A 13258-nucleotide genomic window follows, 5' to 3' on the forward strand; every position below is an offset into this window, starting at 1 on the left:
CCACTTAAAGAAGCAGACCGGGACAGCTTCTCCAACCCCCCAAACAAAAGAATCAAAATCTTTCCCAAATGAAGATACAATTTTGGAATTATCAGATACAGAATATAAAAAACTAATTTACAGAATGCTTAATGATATCACAAATGAAATTAGGATATCTGCAGAAAAAGCCAAGGAACACACTGATAAAACTGTTGAAGAACTCAAAAAGATTATTCAAGAACATACTGGAAAAATTAATAAGTTGCAAGAATCCATAGAAAGACAACATGTAGAAATCCAAAAGATTAACAATAAAATAACAGAATTAGACAACGTAATAGGAAGTCAGAGAAGCAAACTCGAGCAATTAGAATGCAGACTGGGACATCTGGAGGACCAGGGAATCAACACCAACATAGCTGAAAAAAAATCAGATAAAAGAATTAAAAAAAATGAAGAAACCCTAAGAATTATGTGGGACTCTATCAAGAAGGATAACCTGCGGGTGATTGGAGTCCCAGAACAGGGAGGGGGGACAGAAAACACAGAGAAAATAGTTGAAGAACTTCTGACAGAAAACTTCCCTGACATCATGAAAGACGAAAGGATATCTATCCAAGATGCTCATCGAACCCCATTTAAGATTGATCCAAAAAGAAAAACACCAAGACATATTATCATCAAACTCGCCAAAACCAAAGACAAAAAGAAAATTTTAAAAGCAGCCAGGGAGAAAAGAAAGGTTTCCTTCAAGGGAGAATCAATAAGAATATGTTCTGACTACTCAGCAGAAACCATGCAGGCAAGAAGGGAATGGGACGACATATACAGAACACTGAAGGAGAAAAACTGCCAGCCAAGGATCATATATCCAGCAAAACTCTCTCTGAAATATGAAGGCGAAATTAAGATATTTACAGACAAACACAAGTTTAGAGAATTTGCAAAAACCAAACCAAAGCTACAAGAAATACTAAAGGATATTGTTTGGTCAGAGAACCAATAATATCAGATATCAGCACAACACAAGGTCACAAAACAGAACGTCCTGATATCAACTCAAATAGGGAAATCACAAAAACAAACAAATTAAGGTTAATTAAAAAAAAAAAAATACACATAACAGGGAATCATGGAAGTCAATAGGTAAAAGATCACAATAATCAAAAAGAGGGACTAAATACAGGAGGCATTGAACTGCCATATGGAGAGTGATACAAGGCGATATAGAACAATACAAGTTAGGTTTTTACTTAGAAAAATAGGGGTATATAATGAGGTAACCACAAAAAGGTATAACAACTCTATAACTCAAGACAAAAACCAAGAAAAACGTAACGACTCAACTAACATAAAGTCAAACACTATGAAAATGAGGATCTCACAATTTACTAAGAAAAACGCCTCAGCACAAAAAAGTATGTGGAAAAATGAAATTGTCAACAACACACATAAAAAGGCATCAAAATGACAGCACTAAAAACTTATTTATCTATAATTACCCTGAATGTAAATGGACTAAATGCACCAATAAAGAGACAGAGAGTCACAGACTGGATAAAGAAACACGATCCATCTATATGCTGCCTACAAGAGACACACCTTAGACTTAGAGACTCAAACAAACTAAAACTCAAAGGATGGAAAAAAGTATATCAAGCAAACAATAAGCAAAAAAGAAGAGGAGTAGCAATATTAATTTCTGACAAAATAGACTTTAGACTTAAATCCACCACAAAGGATAAAGAAGGACACTATATAATGATAAAAGGGACAATTGATCAGGAAGACATAACCATATTAAATATTTACGCACCCAATGACAGGGCTGCAAGATACATAAATCAAATTTTAACAGAACTGAAAAGCGAGATAGATACCTCCACAATTATAGTAGGAGACTTCAACACACCACTTTCGGAGAAGGACAGGACATCCAGTAAGAAGCTCAACAGAGACACGGAAGATCTAATTACAACAATCAACCAACTTGACCTCATTGACTTATACAGAACTCTCCACCCAACTGCTGCAAAATATACTTTTTTTTCTAGCGCACATGGAACATTCTCTAGAATAGACCACATATTAGGTCATAAAACAAACCTTTGCAGAGTCCAAAACATCGAAATATTACAAAGCATCTTCTCAGATCACAAGGCAATAAAACTAGAGATCAATAACAGAAAAACGAGGGAAAAGAAATCAAATACTTGGAAAATGAACAATACCCTCCTGAAAAAAGACTGGGTTATAGAAGACATCAAGGAGGGAATAAGGAAATTCATAGAAAGCAACGAGAATGAAAATACTTCCTATCAAAACCTCTGGGACACAGCAAAAGCAGTGCTCAGAGGCCAATTTATATCAATAAATGCACACATACAAAAAGAAGAAAGAGCCAAAATCAGAGAACTGTCCCTACAACTTGAACAAATAGAAAGTGAGCAACAAAAGAATCCATCAGGCACCAGAAGAAAACAAATAATAAAAATTAGAGCTGAACTAAATGAATTAGAGAACAGAAAAACAATTGAAAGAATTAACAAAGCCAAAAGCTGGTTCTTTGAAAAAATTAACAAAATTGATAAACCATTGGCTAGACTGACTAAAGAAATACAGGAAAGGAAACAAATAACCCGAATAAGAAATGAGAAGGACCACATCACAACAGAACCAAATGAAATTAAAAGAATCATTTCAGATTATTATGAAAAATTGTACTCTAACAAATTTGAAAACCTAGAAGAAATGGATGAATTCCTGGAAAAACACTACCTACCTAAACTAACACATTCAGAAGTAGAACAACTAAATAGACCCATAACAAAAAAAGAGATTGAAACGGTAATCAAAAAACTCCCAACAAAAAAAAGTCCTGGCCCGGACGGCTTCACTGCAGAGTTCTACCAAACTTTCAGAGAAGAGTTAACACCACTACTACTAAAGGTATTCCAAAGCATAGAAAATGACGGAATACTACCCAACTCATTCTATGAAGCCACCATCTCCCTGATACCAAAACCAGGTAAAGACATTACAAAAAAAGAAAATTATAGACCTATATCCCTCATGAACATAGATGCAAAAATCCTCAACAAAATTCTAGCCAATAGAATCCAACAACACATCAAAAAAATAATTCACCCTGATCAAGTGGGATTTATACCAGGTATGCAAGGCTGGTTTAATATCAGAAAAACCATTAATGTAATCCATCACATAAATAAAACAAAAGACAAAAACCACATGATCTTATCAATTGATGCAGAAAAGGCATTTGACAAAGTCCAACACCCATTCATGATAAAAACTCTTACCAAAATAGGAATTGAAGGAAAATTCCTCAACATAATAAAGGGCATCTATGCAAAGCCAACAGCCAATGTCACTCTAAATGGAGAGAACCTGAAAGCATTTCCCTTGAGAACAGGAACCAGACAAGGATGCCCTTTATCACCGCTCTTATTCAACATCGTGTTGGAAGTCTTAGCCAGGGCAATCAGGCTAGACAAAGAAATAAAAGGTATCCGGATTGGCAAGGAAGAAGTAAAGTTATCACTATTTGCAGATGACATGATTATATACACAGAAAACCCTAAGGAATCCTCCAGAAAACTACTGAAACTAATAGAAGAGTTTGGCAGAGTCTCAGGTTATAAAATAAACATACAAAAATCACTTGGATTCCTCTACATCAACAAAAAGAACACCGAAGAGGAAATAACCAAATCAATACCATTCACAATAGCCCCCAAGAAGATAAGATACTTAGGAATAAATCTTACCAAGGATGTAAAAGACCTATACAAAGAAAACTACAAAGCTCTACTACAAGAAATTCAAAAGGACATACTTAAGTGGAAAAACATACCTTGCTCATGGATAGGAAGACTTAACATAGTAAAAATGTCTATTCTACCAAAAGCCATCTATACATTTAACGCACTTCCGATCCAAATTCCAATGTCATATTTTAAGGGGATAGAGAAACAAATCACCAATTTCATATGGAACGGAAAGAAGCCCCGGATAAGCAAAGCACTACTGAAAAAGAAGAAGAAAGTGGGAGGCCTCACCTTACCTGACTTCAGAAACTATTATACAGCCACAGTAGTCAAAACAGCCTGGTATTGGTACAACAACAGACACATAGACCAATGGAACAGAATTGAGAACCCAGACATAGATCCATCCACGTATGAGCAGCTGATATTTGACAAAGGACCAGTGTCAATTAACTGGGGAAAAGATAGCCTTTTTAACAAATGGTGCTGGCATAACTGGATATCCATTTGCAAAAAAATGAAACAGGACCCATACCTCACACCATGCACAAAAACTAACTCCAAGTGGATCAAAGACCTAAACATAAAGACTAAAACGATAAAGATCATGGAAGAAAAAATTGGGACAACCCTAGGAGCCCTAATACAAGGTATAAACAGAATACAAAACATTACCAAAAATGATGAAGAGAAACCCGATAACTGGGAGCTCCTAAAAATCAAACACCTATGCTCATCTAAAGACTTCACCAAAAGAGTAAAAAGACCACCTACAGATTGGGAAAGAATTTTCAGCTATGACATCTCCGACCAGCGCCTGATCTCTAAAATCTACATGATTCTGTCAAAACTCAACCACAAAAAGACAAACAACCCAATCAAGAAGTGGGCAAAGGATATGAACACACATTTCTCTAAAGAAGATATTCAGGCAGCCAACAGATACATGAGAAAATGCTCTCGATCATTAGCCATTAGAGAAATGCAAATTAAAACTACGATGAGATTCCATCTCACACCAGCAAGGCTGGCATTAATCCAAAAAACACAAAATAATAAATGTTGGAGAGGCTGCGGAGAGATTGGAACTCTCATACACTGCTGGTGGGAATGTAAAATGGTACAACCACTTTGGAAATCTATCTGGCGTTATCTTAAACAGTTAGAAATAGAACTACCATACAACCCAGAAATCCCACTCCTAGGAATATACCCTAGAGATACAAGAGCCTTCATACAAACAGATATATGCACACCCATGTTTATTGCAGCTCTGTTTACAATAGCAAAAAGTTGGAAGCAACCAAGGTGTCCATCAACGGATGAATGGGTAAATAAATTGTGGTATATTCACACAATGGAATACTACGCATCGATAAAGAACAGTGACGAATCTCTGAAACATTTCATAACATGGAGGAACCTGGAAGGCATTATGCTGAGCGAAATGAGTCAGAGGCAAAAGGACAAATATTGTATAAGACCACTATTATAGGATCTTGAGAAATAGTAAACCTGAGAAGAACACATACTTTTGTGGTTACGAGGGGGGGAGGGAGGGAGGGTGGGAGAGGGTTTTTTATTGATTAATCAGTAGATAAGAACTGCTTTAGGTGAAGGGAAAGACAACACTCAATACATGGAAGGTCAGCTCAATTGGACTGGACCAAAAGGAAAGAAGTTTCCGGGATAAAATGAATGCTTCAAAGGTCAGCGGAGCAAGCGCGGGGGTCTGGGGAACATGGTTTGCGGGGACTTCTAAGTCAATTGGCAAAATAATTCTATTATGAAATCATTCTGCATCCCACTTTGAAATGTGGCGTCTGGGGTCTTAAATGCTAACAAGCAGCCATCTAAGATGCAGCAATTGGTCTCAACCCACCTGGAGCAAAGGAAAATGAAGAACACCAAGCCCACATGACAACTAAGAGCCCGAGAGACAGAAAGGGCCACATGAACCAGAGACCTACATCATCCTGAGACCAGAAGAACTAGTTGGTGCCCGGCCACAATCGATGACTGCCCTGACAGGGAGCTCAGCAGAGGACCCCTGAGGGAGCAGGAGATCAGTGGGATGCAGACCCCAAATTCTCATAACAAGACCAAACTTAATGGTCTGACTGAGACTGGAGGAATCCCGGCGGCCATGCTCCCCAGACCTTCAGTTGACACAGGACAGGAACCATCCCCGAAGACAACTCATCAGAAATGAAAGGGACTGGTCAGCGGGTGGGAGAGAGATGCTGATGAAGAGTGAGCTAATTATATCAGGTGGACACTTGAGATTGTGTTGGCAACTCTTGCCTGGAGGGGGGATGGGAGGATAGAGAGAGAGGGAAGCTGGCAAAATTGTCAAGAAAGGAGAGACTGAAAGGGCTGACTCAAGACGGGGAGAGTAAGTGGGAGTAGGGAGTGAGATGTATGTAAACTTATATGTGACAGACTGATTGGATTTGTAAACGTTCACTGGAAGCTTAATAAAAGTTATTATAAAAAAAAAAAAAAAAAAAAAAAAAACTTAAATTTTAATAGTGCTCAAAATGTTTGTATGTTGTGTTATACCTGCACTATCTTATCTGTGTGTGTTTGAAATGAAATGAATTATTATTATCTTTTGAATGCTTACTATACTTCATTACTACAATTGACAGTATTCATTTTGCAATGTGATAGCTAACAATTTTTCAAATGTAAAGTCGCTTTGAGAATTTCGTAATCCATAAAACAGTTTGTTTTCAGCCCTAAAAATCTTATTATTTGATGTTACATTTATTATACTGTTTGACGTATGATATATCTAAGGACAGCCTAAGATGTACAAATAATATTGTATTCATCATGTCAATGCCTTCATGGTATCTCAAAGAGAAGCTCTGCAGGGATAAAAAAAAAAAAATAGAACACCATAAACCCAATAAACATAAACACCATTAAAGGTTGAAATTGTAGCATTTACCAATCCCTAAGTTTTTTTTAAGATATTTTTTAGTTTTTTCAGAAGCATATCTAATAAGCTAGCAACATTTTTAATGATTGCAAATCTCACTTTATTTTTCAGAACAAGTCAAGGAATTGTGTAGCTGAGAAGGTAAGCAGTTTTTCCTGGTACTATGACTAAACTCTAGACAAATCACTTTTAAAATCATGATTTTGCAACATTCTTATGTTATCCAGAGACTAGCAGGCCCTCACTCTAGAAGGATTCCTTCACAATCATGGGTAAACTCTACTCCTATAGATAAGAAGCTTCAACAAGAGGAAATGATTTCCTGTTAACATACAAAAAAAAGAACTTTCAAAATATAATTATTTAAAATTTTAGATGACTTTAATTTGAGCAATAATCCACAAAGTAGAAAGCATGTGATTACTTTATAATAACCTTTGTCTTAGTACTGTACTTGAAACATCTTGGAACATGAAAGCAGACGACTCCACAAAAGGTGCAAAGTTGGCTTTATTTTTACTGTTTTCAGTTATCACACAGTGTGAGCACAAATACCTTCAGCGAACATTTTAGTGGCAAAATGACACCTTGCTCTTATAATAGGAGAATTTTAGATGGAATTGAGGATTTGGGAAAGATAATGGCTTTGACTTATTTCAAATTGTGAACTTTGTTATGTCCCTTTATCCATCCACCATTCATACAGCAATCTCAGCAGGGATAAATGAAAAGTGCAGGACTCATCTCTGTAGGATCTAGGCAGATGCTAGTCTAAATGGAATAACACAAAAATATTAATTACTGCTATCTCAATTTTTCTAGCTCTTATGTTCTTTGAATCTAGCGTGTATTTTGCAGCAGGCTTTTCTTTTAGGAGAATGGTACCCCCAGAAGTTACCAGTATTAGTCCAAGTCTTTTATTATTACTTTCATTTCCTATCAATATATCAAATTTATCTGTACTATTAGCAAACCATCCTTGACTTTTATATTAAAAATCCACAGAGTCACCATGAACAATTCACTTCAGTCTCTCCAGTTTCAATTTTTTCATCTATGAAATGAGAATAATAAGCTCCTACCATATAGGGTTGCTGGGAAAATACATCAAATGTTATTTATGAGGTACCTGGACAGTTCTAATCACATGGTAAACACTGAATAATATCATTCTATAAAAAAAAAATTTATAATAACTAGTAATATCACCCTCATATTAGTTCTTTTCTCAAACACATTTCCTTGCTTTTGATACACCATCAATCTTTGATGATATCTTTTAGATCTCTTTCTTTTGAATATTGAACAGTCATCACAGTATCCCGTGTCAGGAACTCATCAACTTTTTTCACAACTTGCATCTCAGAGATGCGCACATTCTTTTTGCTTTGGTCTTTAATGCCATCAAACAAACAAAACAAAACCTGCTGCCATCCAGTCGATTCTAACTCATAGCGACCCTATGAAACAGGGTAGAATTGCCCCATAGAGTTTCCATGGAGCACCTGGCATATTTGAACTAGCGACCTTTTGGTTAACAGACGTAGCACTTAACCACTGCGCCACTAGGGTTTCCTTAAGGCATTGTTGGAGTGATAAAAGATCTGTTTGAAAGGGAGTGCAAAATACACTAAGAAAACCTGCCTAAGACATGCAAGGAGAACACGGTCTAAATACCATGCAAGATTTCCATTCTCCAGCCTTGTTCCTCCAGAACAAAAGCCCCAAGATCATGGACCATGATAAGTTATGCAATAGTATGCAGCACATAGTGTTTTGGGAATGACTGAGCTTTACATTTAGTCATAGAGAACTAAATATGCCATCACAGCCAACATATGACTTTCTGATATCATAAAAAAGGCAAAGAGGTAGAGCTGAGCCATGCATTCAGGGTAGGAGATTCTATTCTTCTCTGTCACAAAGTTCACCAGCATTTTGGAGGTAATGACAGTGAAATAACAGAGATCAATGCAGGACAAACTGCGGAAATAGTACATGGGTGTGTGCAAGTGAGTCCAACCAGGGTGATCATGCCCAGATTTTCCTCATTAGAAAATGCACTTCCTTCTAGAATGTGCGGCTGAATTTGAGTGATATACATAATGTTAGCCATTCAGTTACTTTCCAGACCCACTATTTGTATACTTTTGAATTGTTACCAGTAAACAAGTTTGTCTCTAAAGGAAAACCAGCCTACATGAGTGGTCAGTACATTATTTTTGTACTTTAAATTAATATTTTCCTTATATTAATTGAAGTGAATGCTTTCTCTGATATGACAAAAAGATACGACAGGAGAGCAGACATGAGGAGCTAAAAGAAGAAACAGATGGGGAAAAGGGGATGGACCCGTGTAGAGACAGTAGGCCTTCTCTCATACACAATCACTTGTTTATAATATGCCTAACTATGGGCATTATTTAACCACTATGAGACTAATATATAAAATCAGTATACTAGTAATTGTTGTGGAATCCCTGGTTAGTACAAATGGTTAATGTGCCTTGGAAGAAAGTCCTGTTGATCTACTTGCAAAAAATCAACCGTTGAAAATCCTGTGGAGCACAGTTCTACTCTGATACACATAGGGTCGAAATTAGTCAAAATCAACTTGATGGTAACCTGTCTGTTTCCTGGTAGGATTTGCTCTGCAGAAGAGTTGAGAGAATTGCAAATAAGGCATGGAAAGTGCTTTGTTGTTGTCACTGCTGTTCGGTGCCAATGAGTAAATTTTCAACTTGTATCGATGCCATGTGACAAAGTAGAACAAGCCATTTGGTTTTCTAGGCTGTAATCTTTACAGAATCAGACTTTCAGGTCTTTCGCCAGCAGAGTCACTGGGTGGGTTTGAACTGACAACCTTCTGGTTAGCAGCCCAGTGCTAAGCGATTGTACCACCAGGGATCAGAACACTCAATATTCTAAGTTATCAGAATGGTTCTTTGAATGTTCAGAGGCCGGTCAGTACTATGACCCACTCTTAGAGCACAGAAATACAAGAAGATATAATTCCACCTGATGTTTATTTGCATGATCCATAATACTTGAACCCCAGGGTCCTTAACTTCCAACATAAAGCAGGGACAGAAGAGAGAATCAGAGATACCTGAATAAGACTTGCATCTTTTTCATACTGCTTAAGAAACACCTACCTCAAATTTCTTCTTCTCTTCCTCCAGAAACTGCCCAGAGGAAAATGGCAGCAGGAAATCACTCCACAGTGACTGAATTCATCCTCGCTGGGCTAACAGAAAAGCAAGAGCTCCAGTTGCCTCTCTTTCTTTTCTTCCTAGGAGTCTATGTGGTCACAGCACTGGCGAATCTGGGCATGATCACACTGATTGGGCTCAGTTCTCACCTGCACACCCCCATGTACTATTTCCTCAGCAGTTTGTCCTTCACTGATCTCTGCTGTTCCATTGTCATTACCCCCAAAATGCTGGAGAACTTTGTGACAGAGGAGAACAGCATCTCCTACCTTGAATGCATGACTCAGCTCTACCTATTTGCATTTTTTATTATATCAGAAGGTTCTATGCTGGCTGTGATGGCATATGATCACTATGTTGCCATCTGTAATCTATTGCTTCACAATGTCACTATGTCTTATCAGGTCTGCTCTTGGCTAGTAGTTGAGGTATATATGATGGGTTTGATTCGTGCCACAGCTCATACATTTTGCATGCTTAAAGTGGTTTTCTGCAAGGCTAAAATAATCAACCATTACTTCTGTGATCTTTTTCTACTACTGGAGCTGTCCTGCTCCAGCACTTGTATCAATGAAGTGGTAATTTTGTGCTTCAGTACATTTAATATTCTTGCATCAATCTTGACCATCCTTGCCTCCTATGTCTCCATCATTGCCAGCATTCTGCTCATCCGCTCCACTGTGGGCAGGTCCAAAGCCTTCGGCACATGCAGCTCTCACATCTCAGCTGTTACAATCTTCTATGGTTTTGCAGCATTCATGTACCTGCAGCCATCAATTGTTAGCTCCCTGGACCAAGGCAAAGTTTTATACCATAATTTTTATTTTATAGTTTATTATTTTATTTTATACCATTATTGTGCCAATGCTGAATTCGCTGATCTACAGCCTGAGGAATTAGGATGTCAGAGTTGCTCTAAATAAAATCATTGAGAAAAGACTATTTTGCAATGGCAAAGACCTCTAATTCTTGGAGAAGATTCAGTAAGTAAGAATTGTAGAGATAGCAACATATATACAGAAGTAGTGAGATTATTGCATTACTTATTTGGAAGAAATATCTAAAGGATAAGACTAGATTCATAGGGTCACATGGAGGACAGTGTCAATTCTAGGAAGTCCCAGACGTCACCCATAGTAACCCATATTACCTCTAATCATTTTTGTAAAAATCTACAAAGGACTTCAGGTGGGGATATTATAATTTATATACATAGGATTTAGCACTTTGTTTAAAAAAGATTTATTTATATCAATTCATAGAATGATCTGTTTGGGTTATATCTTTTGATCTTCTTAACAATTTATGTATTTGACCTTTATTACTAATAAATGTGCAAACACACTCTTCTGGAAAAAAGTGATCTCAAAATAATTTTTAATCATTTGAAATCTACAAAAGTCAATCCCTACTAGCTACTATGTACAGAGAACTGTATTAAGGAATATGGGGCAGATGCTGAAGTATAAGACATAATTACTCCCCATAAGATTATAACAATATGGTGGAAGAGACTAGTACAATAATCATGGCTAAATATGTTATATGTATTTGTACTTATTTCTTTATGCAACTTTTTTTTACTGTGCTTTAAGTGAAAGTGTACATTTCAGGTCAGTTTTTCATACAAAAATTTATACACACATTGTTATGTGTCCTTAGTTGCTCGCCCCATAATGTGACAGCACACTCCTCCTCTCCACCTCATATTTCCCATGTCCATTCAACCATCTCCTGTCCCCTTCTGCCTTCTTATCTCATCTCTGGAGAGGAACTGCCCACATAGTCTCAGCTAAGAAGCACACTCCTAATGAGTATCACTTTATGGCTTATAGTACAGTTCAATCTTTGTCTGAAGACCTGCCTTCGGGAATGGTTTTAGTTTGGGCTAACAGAGAGCCTCAGGGCCCTGTCCTCTGGGGTCCTTACATCTCAGTAAGACCATTAACCATGATATTTTTACTGGCACTTGAGATCTGCATCCTACTTTTCTCCTGCTCCATTGGGGATTCCCTGTTGTGTTCCCTGTCAGGGTAGTCAGAGGTAGCCAGGCACCATCTAGTTCTTCTGATCTCAGGCTGATGGAGTCTCTGGTTTATGTGGCCCTTTCTGTCTTTTGGGCTAACATTTTCCTTGTCTTTGGTGCTCTTCATTCTCCTTTGCTCCAGGTGGGTTGAAACCAATTGATGTGTCTTAGATGGCCAGTTGATAGCTTTTAAGACCCCAAAAGCCACTCGCCAAAGTGGGATGCAGAACGTTTTCTTAATATACTTTGTTATGCCAATTGACATAGATGTCCCCTGAAACCATGATCCCCAGACCCCCACCCCAGTTACTCTGTCCCTTGAAGTGTTTGGTCATATTCAGGAAACTTCTTAGCTTTTGGCTTAGTCCAGTTGTGCTGACTTCCCCTGTATTGTGTTTTGTCCTTCCCATCACCTAAAATAATTCTTGCCTACTATCTAGTTAATGAATACCCCCTCGCTCCCTTCTACCTTTGTAACCACCATAGAATGTTTTCTTCTGTGTTTAAACCTTTTCTTGAGTTCTGATAATAGTGTTCTCATAGAATATTTTTCCTTTTCAACTAATTTCACTCAGCATAATGTCTTCCAGATTCATCCATGTTATGAGATGTTTCAAGGATTCATTGTTCTTTATCATTGCGTAGTATTCCATTGTGTGTGAATATGCCATAATTTGTTTATCCATTCATCCTTTGATGGGCTCCTTGGTTGCTTCCATCTTTTTGCTATTGTAAACAGTGCTGCAATGAACAGGGGTGTGCATATATGTTCATGTAAAGGCTCTTATTTCTCTAGAATATATTCCAAGGAGTGCAATTGCTGGATCATATGGTAGTTCTATTTCTAGTCTTTTAAGGAAGCACCAAATTGATTTCCAAAGTGGTTGTACCATTTTACATCCCCACCAGCAGTGTATAAGTGTTCCAGTCTCTCCACAACCTCTCCAACGTTTATTATTTTGCATTAATGCTAGCCTTGTTGGGGTGAGATGGTACCTCACTGTAGTTTTGATTCACATTTCTCTGATGGCTAATGATCGAGAACATTTCCTCATGTATCTGTTAGTTGCCTGAATGCCTTCTTTGATGAAGTGCCTGTTCATATCCTTTGCCCATTTTTCAGTTGGGTTATGCAACATTCTATTTTTTGCATTTTTAGTATTGCGCTGTCACCTCCATTTCCCTGTAAATCCTATATTCATTTCCAACTATTTCTATAGATTTTTCTTTGCACCCATATTAGAGAATCACAGATGTAGAAGTGACATTCTTTGACTATGCATTGAACTCAGATGGATTACTT

General features: G+C 37.4%; 1 pseudogene; it reads left to right on the forward strand.

Moving 5' to 3' along the window:
• Nucleotides 1-9916: 9916 nt before the first annotated feature.
• On the forward strand, nucleotides 9917-10895 carry LOC135227703 (olfactory receptor 8G50-like; annotated as a pseudogene).
• Nucleotides 10896-13258: the final 2363 nt, after the last annotated feature.

Source organism: Loxodonta africana, chromosome 15, assembly GCF_030014295.1.
Source record: "Loxodonta africana isolate mLoxAfr1 chromosome 15, mLoxAfr1.hap2, whole genome shotgun sequence".
Classification (NCBI taxonomy): Eukaryota; Metazoa; Chordata; class Mammalia; order Proboscidea; family Elephantidae; genus Loxodonta; species Loxodonta africana.